At 64.3% G+C, this 8,111-nt stretch overlaps 1 protein-coding gene across 1 annotated transcript in view; it reads right to left on the minus strand.

Annotated features, from left to right (window-relative positions):
* The window catches only part of PLCH2 (phospholipase C eta 2), a 54,354-nt gene extending 54,145 nt beyond the window's left edge, over nt 1–209 (minus strand). Inside the window, exon 1 of the mRNA XM_029949285.1 lies at nt 132–209. The gene's annotated coding sequence lies outside the window, so the exon portion shown is untranslated. The remainder of the gene's footprint in view (nt 1–131) is intronic.
* Between the last annotated feature and the right edge of the window lie 7,902 nt (nt 210–8,111).

An 8,111-nucleotide genomic window follows, 5' to 3' on the forward strand; every position in this document is an offset into this window, starting at 1 on the left:
AGAGTCGAGGGGTACGGGGTGCAGAGCCGGGCGCGGGGCGCAGAGCCGAGGACACGGGGCCGCAGATCGAGGCGCACAGTGGGGCCAGCAGGCTTTCCCCCGCAGAGCTGCGGCCTCGTCGCTCCCCTTACCTCCCCCTACGCGCCCCTCTGCTAGCCCCCCGGCGGTGGGACTGAGAAGGAGGCGGACCGGACAGAGAGCCGCTTCTCCTTCCAGGGGCTGGGCGCTTGCGGAGCTGGTGGCTCAGCGCAGCAGCGAGACAGGGGGTTTGCCAGGCGCTACCCCTCCCCCAAGACGTAGGGTGGCAAGTGCAGAAACCTGTATAAGCCTCTGGACCCGGTGGGCATACCCTCTGCCGGGCACACGGAGCCCCTCAGTTCACTCCAGCGGGCAGCGCCCGGGTAGGGGGAGGGGCGCTTAGCGCTGTCTTGGAAATGTGACCTCCCCCATGTTCGAAAGAGGACCAAGGGCAAAGTGGGGGTTGGCCCACTGCCTCCCCTCCCCAAACTGGCCTCATGCCCCAAGGGGGACACAACCTCAGCATATGTCCCCCTCACACTGCTCCAGGTCGTGGAGGGCCCCAAAGCAGAAACAGAGAGAACCCCGAACCCTTCAGGGCCTCCCTCATGGGACCTCCGCATCAGACCAGGTTTCTTTGGACTCCGCCACCTCTGCCCCCACCTCCTACCCCCTCCTGCAGCAGGTGGCAGGGGAGGTGGGGGAGGCAAGTCAAGAGAATGTGTCAGGCCGGGCATCGGTGTGCAAAGAGTCCCAGCAGCTGGCCCTGGGCTGCCCACAGCAGGAGACAAGATGCAGGTTCACGGCCGGGCCCCCATCCCGCGAGGGACTCCCCAGTCAGCCACAGGCAACCCCTCCCTTCTATGGGCTTCAGTGTCCCGGGGTATAGGACCTTCCAGTTTCCTTTTTTTTTTTATTTTTAAGAGACAGAAAGACAGAGTGTGAGCAGGGGAGGGGCAAAGAGAGAGACACACAGAATCCAAGGCAGGCTCCAGTCTCCGAACTGTCAGCACAGAGCCCAATGTGGGGCTTGAACCCACCAGCTGTGAAACTGAGCCAAAGTCAGACCCCTGACCGACGGAGCCACCCAGATCCCCCAGGACCTTCTGGCCTCTTCGGTTCTCTGTGCGCCCTCCCCCCTAGGCTAGGGGCCACTATCACTGCTCCTGTCTCATCCCCACCCCCACCCGTACCAAGATGAGCTGACCCAGGGCCCTGGGCTCAGTGAGAGGGCAAACACATCAGGTGGATGGGTGACAGAGCTTCTAGAACATGCTTGGAACCTGCAGGAGCCACACTCAGGCCAGGATGAGACTCCTGCTTAGGGCTCGTGACCCGGTGACCTTTGATCTGTGATCACACCCTGGGCACCAACACTCTCCAGCCTCAGCGACAGCACCGGTGGCAGGGGCGGGGCGGGGCCTCCCTCTGCACATTCTCATCCCCGAACTCTCCAACGCTTCCTCAGCCGGACAGCCCCAAGCGCCCCCGACGGCCCTGCCTGGCTGACAGCCCCGGCTGGGTACAGGCCCGAGCGGGCAGCACCCCCGACCACGCCCACCTGCACACCCCCCCACACACAGCGTGGGGCTCAGCTGGGGGAGGGCGTGGCTTGTCTCTCAGAGACAGAGATGCCTGTCCCGAGGGCAAGGCCGCCTGGGCCAGGGCAGGATCCCAGCAGCCTTGGGGATGTGGCCCCCGGAGGAAGGGCACATGCACCCGCTGTGCCCAGAGAACAAGGCTCACAGACAGAGACGGAAACCACGGGCGACTATGAGAACGGACGGCGCCGGGCTCCTCTTGCTCAGAGCCAAAACTGAGATGCAAATTAGAAACCACCAGGAAAGAAGCCTCCATCCTGAGCCAGAGACTGCAAGCGTTTCAAGAAGGAGGGCGAGGGGTGTCTGGGGCCAGCGGGACCCAGGGCGTCTGGGCCGGCCAGCCCTGCGGACGGAGAGAGGCCTCCGCACATGGCGGGCGGTGTGTGCACATGCCCGCTGTGACCACGAGGTCCTCTGAAAGCGACTCCAGCAGCCGGGACGGCCTGCCTGCCCCCTTAGCCCGCCATCACCCCCACTGAGCACAGCCCTAACCAGTCTTCCTTTCCCCTGTCTCCCAGACCCACTCTGGCCCCCAGCCTCTCCCAGCCTGCCCGGCCGGTGCTGCCGGGACAGGGGCCTGACCAGGTGGTTCCCTGCTCCAGACCTTCAAGGTCCCCACTCTGGAGCCATGCAGCATCAGACCCTTCAGCCTGGCACCCAGGGGGCCCAACTGCCTGGTTTCCAGGACCTAGAGCAAGGTGCCTCTTTCAGGAAGGCATCCCTGCTTGCCCTGAGCTTCGAGCTTGCCGGCTCTGTGATGGCAGCATCCGTGGGCTGAGCCCAGAGAACTTCACACGCGGTGTCACAAGGGCCTTGCCCTTGTTTTGAGTCTCGCTGCCCAGGAAGATCATGAGGTCCTTGGAGGCTCACCACGTGCCACTGCTCCCCTACACACACGGGCCGGGCCCCGCGTCACAGCCTCGGGCGCCTGTCTGCTCGGCCTTGGAGGAGGGGAATCCAGCCAGACCGGCCAGCCGCCCCCCTGAACACGAACGGTCCCCAGGAGCGGCGCTGCCCAGCTCCAGGAGCACCAGGCGCCCGGAGAGGCGTGCGTGCAGGCGGCCGGGGGGCAAGCGCGAGCCCGCTGAATCAATAAGCCTAATTAGGTAAATGTGCAATTCTCGGCTGGCTAAATTTAGAAAGTGTGTTTCATTTTTCAGCAGCATCTGGTCTTAAGACGCCCCGTTCTCAATCAGAACTCAAGACCATGTGCAGGGATCATACCTCCGCGCTCCTGGCTCCCGCTTCCCAGGGACCACACAGCCTGGAGCCTGGGGACAGCCCTGGTGCCGCCAGGCGTCTCCCATGGGCTGGGGGAGGTATGGGCAGCCTGGCCTCCAGCGCAGGCAGGGCAGGGCGGCCCCACCCACCCCAAGACCCCCCAGGCATTTTGCTGCCTAGGTGGTGCCCACCAGAGGAGGGGGAGGACCCGCCTCTGATGAACCAGAGGTCTTGAAAGGCGCTGCCAGCCCTCGGGCATCACTGCCTTCCTCTGAGGGGGACGCTAAGGCAGAGAGAAGGCACCTGCCCCAGGCTCCTGCCCCCACAGGGTCTCTCTCACTGGATGGAGGTAGGGCCCACTCCAGTGGGACCGGAAGGGCCGATAAGCTGGGTCAGGGCTGGGTGGAGCCACGTCTAACAGAGCCACCCACACGGCCCGTCTCAGCTCCTCCAGGCCGGCCCAGACCCCGGGGCACGGCAGCCCACTCTGGAGGGTAGGGGTGGGAAATGCATCATATGCCCTGACCACGTGGGGCAAACCCTCTGCTAGAAACCTGAGCCAAAAGGAGGCTGGGAGGCAGGTGGGTGGGAAGCCCCCCAGGGGGCTGGGGACTGCTCCCCAGGACAGTTGAGGAGAAAGTGGTCCCTGAGCCTGTAGTCATCAGGCCGCCGGGAGGTCCCAGGTGAGCTCGGGAAGAAGTGGGGTCTGGCCGCCATAAAGGGAGGTGACCCCCAGGTGGGAGAGGACCCCTCCCGTCTCTGGGACTGGTGGCCATGCTCAGAGAACACGCCCACCCCGCCAGGTGCCGGGCTGCCTGTCTCCTCTTTGGGGGCTGCTGGAAAGAAAGACCCGGAAGACCCTTTCATCCCATGGGCCCTGGCCAGGCTCGCTGTTCCCTCCCTGACTGCTCTGGACACGGAGGCCTTTGCCAGCGCATGCCAGAGCCGGCCTGGTGCCAGCTGACAGAGGCCACCCCGTCCTCGGGGCTCTGGGCGGTCCCTCAAGGGGCCAGCTGGGCTCACTCCCCAAGCCCTTCCTCAGCCTGTCAGCAGGGACAGGGCCAGGATGCTCCTCTGGCCCCGGGGGGATGGAGGGAGGAGGGGCCCTCACCTTTTTCCCTCTGAGCCCAGCAGGCAGTAAATTCAAGCCCACAGTGAGGGAGCTGCTCCCAGCACTGCCCTCCTCAGGTTCCCCCTGTCAGGGGGCCCCCTTCACACACCGGTGCCCCTCCCCAGTCCCTGCAGAGAGTGTGCTCACCTTAAGAACACCTGCCCGAGTCCAGTCTGGCTCCCTCTGGCTTGCCAGGGTGGTCAAAGAGCCAGCCCCCAACCCGGAGGAGTCCCAGGCCCAGAGCGTCAGGCTGCGGGCTCCCCGGGCCTCATGCCCGAGACCAGAATCCTCCCTGCAGGACGAACCAGCCCAGCACCCCCGCCCCCCGCCTGGCTTGGCCTCCAGGGCAGGGCCCCTTCCCTTCCTCCTGATGAGGAGCCCCCTTTCCTGGCCCAGCCCTGGACCACGCACTTCGCTGCAGACCGTTCAGGAAGGTCTCAGTCCGTCTGCCTGCAAAGCCAGGTCTCTGTCCCCGGGCCAAGCACAGCCCTGGCACGTGCTGGGCTCACAGTCCATGGAGAGTTGGGGGCCAAGAGCCCCACACTCATCAGAATGAGCCCCTCGCCCCCCTGGAAGCCAGCCTTGGCCTTCAGGAAACCCTACTTCCAGGGACTGCTACCATGGAGCCTCAGGCCTCCCCGGCGGGCCAGGCACAGAGTGGGCACCCGAGGGCGGAACAGCTCATAGCTGGGTTCACCTAACCTGGCCGGGACTCGTGACAAGAAGCCTCAGCACACAGGGTGCCAGGGAGGGGGGCCCGCTGGGTGCCAGGGAGGGGCAAAGCCAGCAAGGCTCCAGGACCCCAGGAGCCTTGTTCCAGGAAACCCAGAAACCTCGTGTGTGGCCCCTTACTGGGGAGGAAAGCCCCTTCCCGTACTGTCCCCAAACTGGAGATTCACATTGGCCTGTGTCTACACTAAGAGCCGGTAGGTGCCGAGTGAGTGGGCCCGAGAGCAGCAAATGTGCTCGAGTGCGTAGGACTGGGTCACTCCGTCCCAACGAGCCAGGCGCCCGGACGCAGCGCAGGGTTCTGCTCCCAAACCAGCTGCTCTCTGGTTACAAGACACCTGAGGACAGCAGGTCCCTGGCCCAGAGCTGTCACTGTCCAGGGAGCTGAGCCACCTCTCCCAGCCCCAGATGGACCTGAAGGTGACTGCATGTCCCCCCGCCCTCTGCTGCCCGGGGAACTCCTCCCTCCTGCCCTCCAGGCAAGGCTGATTCTGGAAGGGCAGCGGGAGGCCAGGCATCCTGCCCGGCCGGGCACCTCCTCCAGGCACTCGGCCCCAGGCCGAAGGCGGAGCTTCAAAGAGTTTGGCGAGCACCTCAGATGCCACCACATGCAGTGGGAGAGACAAGCGCCTCCAACGAAACAGCTAGGGACACAGACCCAGACGCGTGCGCAGGAGGCTTGCCCGAGACATTATTTATAACAGCAAGCGCTCACGGGTTTCCTAGACGCGAGTGTCTAGTGTGGCTGCAGCGGCCACATTCAGCCGACTATGAGCAGTCAGTCAAAAGCCAGGCTCCAGGGGCGCCTGGGGGCTCAGCATCCGACTTCGGCTCAGGTCATGATCTCACGGTTCCTGGGTTCAGGCGCTGCGTCCGGCTCTGTGCTGATGGCGTGGAGCCTGGAGCTGCTTCAGATTCTGTGTCTCCCTCTCTCTGTGCCCCTCCCCTGCTCATGCTCTGTCTCTCTCTCTCTCTCTCTCTCAAAAAATAAATTTTAAAAAGTTAAAAATTTTTAAAATAAACATCAGGCTCCAGAGGAAAATGCAGGCTCCAGAGGGAAGGTAGATGGCGTCCAAGCCCCAGGAAAGGCTCCTCGGGGTCAGCGCAGTGCCCCGAGCACAGAGACCCCAGCACACAGAGCCTCCAAGAAAGGGGCCAGCAGGGGTGACCCACCCCACTTCTTCTCCATGTTTTTCCGTATTTTCCAAATCATTTCCTCTGCCCAAGTTTTGCTTCTTGCTTTCACATTCATGAAAATAAAAAATGCAAGCTAGGTCACCGGCACAGGGCTGGTGGAAGGACCCGGGTTGGGGGCGGATCTGAACATGCTATCAAGGGGGGAGGCTCCTAGGTCTGCATATCCTGTCTCTGCCTTGTGGACACACGCTTGCTTCCCCGCCCTGCCTCCCCCCACCCCAACCCCCCACGGACTCTACAGCCCCAGCTGAGGAAAGACACAGGCCCAGACACGCACTGTCGGGGACAGGAGGGCACCAGGACGCTTCCGCTCCGAGCCCTGGTGTGCCTCCGCAGCCCCGGCCATGCACTGGGGGTGCCCCCCCCAGACAGGTGGCCGGCAGGCTTGGCGGGCCTCCAAGGCCGGGGGCTCGGGTGGGCAGCTGCTCCGGAGGAGGCCAGCAGCTCCAGGTGCACACACGCCCTCCGGCCCAAGCTACCTGTACCTCTCTGGACCCTTGGCCAGTCGGGCCCAACACTGTGACCTCGTACACCCGGCAGTGTCCTGGCCCTCTTGCGGATCCTCCCCAGGCTGAGCCCTTATCTCTGGAAATCTTGCTGTGTGAGCCTGAGTTAGTGACTGAGCCTCTCTGAGCACTGCTGTGCCGCATCAGCTCCTCGGCACATGGCCGGCCTGGCCCGAGACCCAGGCTGGGCGGGGCCCTGGAAAGGAGGGGGCATCCTCAGCATCGCGGGTGGGGCCGTGGAGCCGGGCAGCCCGGACCAGCGTCCCCCGCCGCCCCCATCCCCCACCGAGAGCTCAGGTGCTCCGGAGGGCCGGTCCTCACGGATGCGAGCGCACACAGAACAACTGGGCAGACGCTCCCGAAGGCCCCACCTCAGCCCCGTCTGTGCACCAGGTGGAGAAAGGAGGCCACAGCTTGGGCACCCCCCAAAAAAGAGAAGGGAGCCCCCGGCACAGCCCCTCCTCAGCTGGCTGTACGTGTTATATCTTACAGAGGCAGCCAGGCGCTCAACGACTCGGGGAGGTGTCCGTGACAGCCCTCCAAGTCGCCAAGTGTCCCTGGGATGTCCCCCAGCCCCAGGCCTGCCCCGACCACCCCAGCCCCTTTGGAGGAGCCCCTTGCGGTTCTCCTCTGCACACACGCCACCTGGAAGCATGGGTGAACCTGGTGCTCCAGGGCCCTGGCACCTCCCAAAGGACAGACCCCAGCCTCCAAAGCCCTGGAGAAAGTGCCAGTCTGTGAGCTGGTGGCCACTCCCACTCAGCTCCGGGAGGAGCCCAGGCTCCCCCCACAGGACATGCCCTTCGTGTCTGTCCAGCCCAGCTCTGCCTGCCTGGCTCTATCCCTTCCTGGCTGGCATCCACCACCCCAGAGGCATTGAGAGGCCGACCGCTTGCAGAGCCTGGTACCTCCGCTGTCAGGACCAGGGAGGAGCCCAAACCAGGGAGCTCAGGTCTCCACCTCCCCCCAGGGCTCTGGGTGCGGCAGGCACGGTGCCTGGCACCCCCGACCCTCATCACCCTCATTTTAAGAACATCAGGCAGCAGCTCGATAACTCTCCCCCAATCCTTTACCTGTGGAAGGGGATAAATAGCTCTAAATAAAACTTGCGTATGTGAGCAGTGAGGCAAGCAATCCACCGTGGGGGCCACCACCTTTCCCGATGCTGTCCCACTGTCTCCAGCCCTGGGCCTGGGCCCCATACAGAAACCCCCGCTCCACTCCGGCAGGGGGCGTGGTCTTCTCCCCCTCCAGACTGGGCGGAACTGGAATTTGGGGGCCTGCACCCCATCGTGGGCACAGTGGCTGTGAGCCCCAGTGAGGGTGGCCCAGAGCAGACCCCAGGCCCAGCACCTCCTGGGCACTGCTCTGACCCCCCCACCCCGGGCCCCACTCTGGGACAGCTGGCATCGGCCACAGCGGGTGCTGCGCCTCATGGGAACCTGACATCCTTCAGTCCGGAGCCAGAAGGAGCCTCCTGTATGTGAGGGAGACACAGCCTGCAGCTGCTGACCGTCCCCTGATGGCCTCCAGGACACGCTGACCTGCTTCACGGGCTTGGAGACTATCTCCTGCCCTCTTGGCTTGGGAACTCTCTTTTGCTCAGTGAGGCTGCCTCAGGGAGCCTTCCGGAAGGATCGCCAGGGCCAGACGGAGCACCCCAACCCAGGCCCTTGGCCCAGAACCAAGCACAGGGCCTTGTTTGGCACACCAGCATCGGCAAGTCAG

The sequence above is a fragment of the Suricata suricatta genome, chromosome 8 (genome assembly GCF_006229205.1).
Source record: "Suricata suricatta isolate VVHF042 chromosome 8, meerkat_22Aug2017_6uvM2_HiC, whole genome shotgun sequence".
Lineage (NCBI taxonomy): Eukaryota > Metazoa > Chordata > Mammalia > Carnivora > Herpestidae > Suricata > Suricata suricatta.